General features: G+C 51.5%; 1 long non-coding RNA gene across 1 annotated transcript; it reads left to right on the forward strand.

Moving 5' to 3' along the window:
- Window positions 1–384: 384 nt before the first annotated feature.
- LOC113246418 (uncharacterized) lies at window positions 385–4,493 on the forward strand. Its single transcript, XR_003312977.4, has 3 exons — window positions 385–1,297; window positions 3,474–3,651; window positions 4,056–4,493. It is a non-coding gene; the product is annotated as an uncharacterized LOC113246418 (long non-coding RNA).
- The last annotated feature ends 431 nt before the right edge of the window (window positions 4,494–4,924 follow it).

The following is a 4,924-nucleotide window of genomic DNA, read 5'->3' on the forward strand; positions in this document are numbered from 1 at the left end:
AACGGGGGTGGTGGTGGCGGCGGTGTGAGTGTGCATGGGAGTGCGACATTGTCCTTGTTTTATAAACGGGACTCTGAGAAGCTAAGGAATTTGCCTGATGTCATCACCACGGTCAGTGGCAGAGTGCCCACTCAGTCTCAGGGCTCTCCCACACATTGCCCCCACTCAACGGACCCTGGTCGCCTCCAGAACCAGGACTCTTGGCAACTCCTCCTGGCGGGGGCGGGGGGGGGGGAATGGTCTCAGGTAGGGCTCTGGCAGACTGCTTCCCACAGCCACCTCTCCCAGCTGGGCTTCTGTCTCTCCTTGCAGTCAGACCCCAGTCCTGCTGGAAACCAGGAGCCTCTTGCTTCCTGTCCAGCCCTTCGTAGTACAGAGCTGGCAGAACCCATCCTCCCAGCAGGGGTGCTCGGTGGCCCCCCATGCACCCAGATCCTCTCTCTCTGGTGCAGACTCTCAACCCTCCCTGTGCTCTGTCTCCCCTGAGGACATGGAGGGAGGGCTCTGGCTTCCAGATTCTATTCCTGCAGGTCGACATCGTCGGCATGACTCTCCGGGCATTAAGAAGTGGCTCATTCTTCCAGGCACGATGGTGGAACTGAAGACACCAGGGAAGGCTCAGCGGGAGAGGTGCTGGAGGCTGCACGATCATCCTTGAGTAGGGCTTTAGGACCAGCAAGTTCCAGAATTCAGGCTGCTTTCCTGGAGCCCCATCAAATCCCTGCTCCCTGCTCCTAAGGCTGGGGCAAGAGTGCCTCCCTTTCACGGGAATTTCAAAGAAATTCCCCTGCAATGCCAAACCCTCCCTCAGTGCCCTCCTGGTTTGAAGGGCTCTAACGAAGAAGCCCCTGCATTCCTGCCCCCCAGGGAGCTCCTGGAGCTAGTGTCACGTGAGTCCTGGGGCGCCACCCGACGCAAAGCATTTCTGAGTCCTCAGAGCTCGCACGAAGACAAGTGAAAGTGTCGTGTTCACTTTTCTCTGGCTAAATCTAATTAAGACGCAACACTAGCTTCCTCCGGAGTCTGCCGCCTGCCATCAGGCAGTTCCGGGGAAAGACTTGGTGAAAACTGGCTTGGCCGCGGCAGGATGCGCTCACGTGGTATCCCATTCTCTCTGGACTCTTATTTCAGCACCAAATCAATGTTTTCCTGCGAGATGCGTGGATGATAAGCTTCTATTTCCCAGTGAAGCTTATGAACTGAAGACTCTCCCCTTCAGTACACCCCCCCATTGTGGGGGGCTCTATATGCACCTGTCGGCTCTTTCTTACTCCCTCAACAGCCCAGCCAAAAGGAGGTAAGCAGGCAATCAGAATCAGAACGCCATTAGAGTGAGCACGGCATAGAGAGAGCAACAACTCATTGTCCAGGGAAGCAGGCTGGCGGCACGTGGGAAGTCGGCTGGGACCCAAGTGGCCAGGCAGGAATGACCTTAGACAATAACCCTCCAAAGTGGGGAGGAGGTCTGGCATCTCGGGTTGGCAGAATAATTGTGCCAGGTGCTTCTCTTTGTGCTTTATGCTTATTTAATCTTTTCAACATCTACTGTTCTTATCCCCATTTTACAGATGAAGTAACGGAGGCACAGAGAGTAGGTAACTCTCCTAGAGTCATACAACTGGTGTGTGGTAGAGTTAGGATTCGAACCCAGGCAGTCTGGTTCCAGAGTCCATGTGCCAGACCACCACACCACACCTCACTCTCAGGGACGAAGGTCCAGTTACTGGAGATTGAGGTTACTATGGCTGTGCAACTCCAAAAGCTAGAGGCTTAAAACATGCCCAGCCATCTGTCTAGCCCACGAGTCTACAGTCTGGGCAGGGCGTGGTGGGAAAGGATCAGGTGCTGCTCTACCGGATGGACGCTGGGGCAGCTCATCGGGGGCCAGAAGGACCCCCTGGCACGATGACTCACATGGTTAGCAAGTGAGAGCTGGCTGTGCCTGGGAGGTCAGCCAGACGGAGAGCCGGGGGCCGTGTTCCTCTCCACACGGGCCCCTCCACGGCCGCCCAGGCTTCCTCACAGCACGGTGGCTGCATTCCAAGAGTGAGAGTTGCAGGAGACTGGAAGCGGAAACTGACAGTTTCTTTCTTTCCTTCTTTCTTTCTTTTATTTAAAGATTTTATTTATTTATTTGTCAGAGAGAGTGAGAGCAAGAGAGAAAGCACACAAGCTGGGGGAGTGGCTGGCAGAGGGAGAAGCAGGCTCCCTGCTGAGCAAGAAGCCCAATGTAGGGCTCTATCCCAGGACCCCAAGATCATGACCTGAGCCGAAGACAGATGCTTAACCGACTCAGCCACCCAGGTGCCCCAGTTTCTTAAAGCCTAGACCCAGAAACTGTCATGGCCTCACTTCCACCATGGTCTGTTGGCTGAAGCAACCATCCATCCATCCCAGGTTCAAGAGGAGGGGATATAAACCTCACCTCCAAATGGAAGGAGTGTCAGAACTTTGGGATCTTGTTTTAAAACTGCCACTTCGGGCCTGGCATCCGCAGGAAGGACTGGATCCTAGGAATGAAAGAGCTGCCGACTGTTAGCTCTTGCTCAGGGCAGATCAGAGGGAAGGGGAATGAACCATCACACATGGACCAGTGAAGTCTCCAGGGTGCACCAGCTCTTGGCCCTCCTGGGCATATCTCAACCTACCTCTGTGACAACCCTTGGACACACATTTTCTCACCGCTCATTATAGATGAGCACTCTAAGGCTCAGAGAGGGTGTTGCCTTATCCAAGGTCACACAGCTGCATAGTGTCAGAGCTTCTCTGATTCCAGAGCTGAACTCTTAGCTCCTCAGGTAGGCATGCCCCCAGATGAGGAACAGGGCTGGCTGGCTTCAGAAGTATGATGAGTTCAGCTAGGAAGTGGTGGGAGGGCAAGGGGCCAGGCTATCACTCCTCACCCACTCACCTCCTCCAGAAGGCCTGCCAGATCAGGGCAGGCCTCCAAAACACCCCATCCCAAGGCATCCTCTCCTTCTGGTGCCTCTTCTCAGGCTGGGACGTGTACAGACCTTCCTCCTGGCCCTGCCTCCCAAGCTGTTTCTCAACCCTGGCCAGTTCCCGAAATCCTCCCTGTACTTCCTAGAAACTTTCCCAGAGGCATTCTCTCAGTTCCACCTATCTCTGCCATAAGCTGGGAATAGTTACCAGCACAAGGCCTTCAATTTTTTTAAATACAATTTTTATTTTAGAATACTTTTAGATGCAGAAAAAGTGTGACGATAATACCGAGTTCCCCTATTCTCCACACCCAACTTCCCCTGTTACTATCATCTTAGGTTGGGGAGGGACATGTGTCACGAGGAAGAACCCCATACTGATACGTTATTATTAGCCTTACAACATTGCCGATGTTACTGCTAAAGTCTAAGTCCATACTTTCTTCAGATTTCCTTAGTGGTTTTTTTCCCCTTAATATCCTTTTTCTTCTCCGGGACACCACGTTATATTTAGATGTTCTGTCTCCCTAGGCTCCTCCTGGCTGTGACAGGTCCTCAGACTTGCCTTGCTTTTGACCATCGGGACAGTTTTGAACGTACTTGTCAGGCACGTTGTAGGATGCCCGTCTGATATCGGATGCAGGATGCTCGGGCTTGTCCCGTCCCACATTAGACTGGAGTTACAGGTCTGGAAAGGAGGACCACAGAGGTAAAGTGCCATTTTCATCCCGTTATACCCAGAGTACGTTCTACCAATATTACTTACCAGGCCGTGCCTGCCATGGTCACCTGGCTGAGGCGGTGTTTCCAGACCGCACTGTTTGGAAGGAAGTCATGCCTAGTCCCTGTTTAAGGAGCGGGGCGCTATGCTCTTCCTTGAGGACAAAGTGTCTCATCAAGCACTTGGAATTCCTCTACACCTGAATTTTGTCTCGTCTCCCTCATTTACATATTTAACATCTGCTCGTGAATATTTATTTTATACTTTGGGTAATAATCAGATACTACGTATTGATTTCGTTGTTCAAATTGTCCCAGCTTTGGTCACTGGAGCTCTTTCAATTGGCTCCCAAGTCCCTTTGACTTACTCGATCTTTTTTTTTTACCTTAAAGGTGCTCCAGGTTGTCTTGTGTATGTCCTGCCCCCATCCTGGAATCAGCCACCTCTGCAAGGAGCCCTGGTTCATTCATCGGAGAATGGTATCAGAAACCAAGATCTGGGCATGAAGAGTGCTTGTTGCTCCTGGGGTGTCCTTGCTTCCAGGCCCTCCCAGCTGATAGAACAAGGAAATACACGTGCGCCCGCTAACCTGTGTGTCCCTCGAACTGTCAAATATACGCAAATCTATAAATACTTCTATGTGCAACCACCTGTGTCTATACTAAGGGGAACCTGAGTTTACACTAATGTCCCCAACTCCGATTCATTATCACGAGGGTCATTCTAGCCTTCTCCCTCTGCTTGTCTGTAACCTGCTACCCACTCCTTCGGTGAGAGACGCGGCTCCTACCACCCACCATCCATTTGCCTACTTGTCCATTTCCAATATATGTGAAACCACAAATGCTTTTGTATTCCATTCCGTGACTTATGGTGGTGTTTTTCAAACTAGTTTGAGACCCAATGGGTCATGACTTAACAACCTATTTTTTTTTAATTTTTAAAAATAAATCTCTCTCTCTCTCTCTCTTTTTTTTTTTTTGAGAGAGAGAGAGTGGGGGGGGGGCAGGGAGGGGCAAAGGGAGTGGGAGAGAGAGACGCTTAGGCAGGCTCCACGCCCAGCATGGAGCCCGACACAGGGTTCAGTCTCACGACCCTGAGTTAAGGACCTGAGCCGGAACCAAGCGTTGGATGCTTAACCGGCTGAGCCACCCAGGTGCTCCGACTTACAAAAACAGAATGAAAGAATGTAAGATAGAATAGGTCGATGCATTCAACAAAATAAGGGAAGTATAAACTTTTGGTTCAATCAGATGTGTGG

Source organism: Ursus arctos, unplaced genomic scaffold (genome assembly GCF_023065955.2).
Source record: "Ursus arctos isolate Adak ecotype North America unplaced genomic scaffold, UrsArc2.0 scaffold_8, whole genome shotgun sequence".
Lineage (NCBI taxonomy): Eukaryota > Metazoa > Chordata > Mammalia > Carnivora > Ursidae > Ursus > Ursus arctos.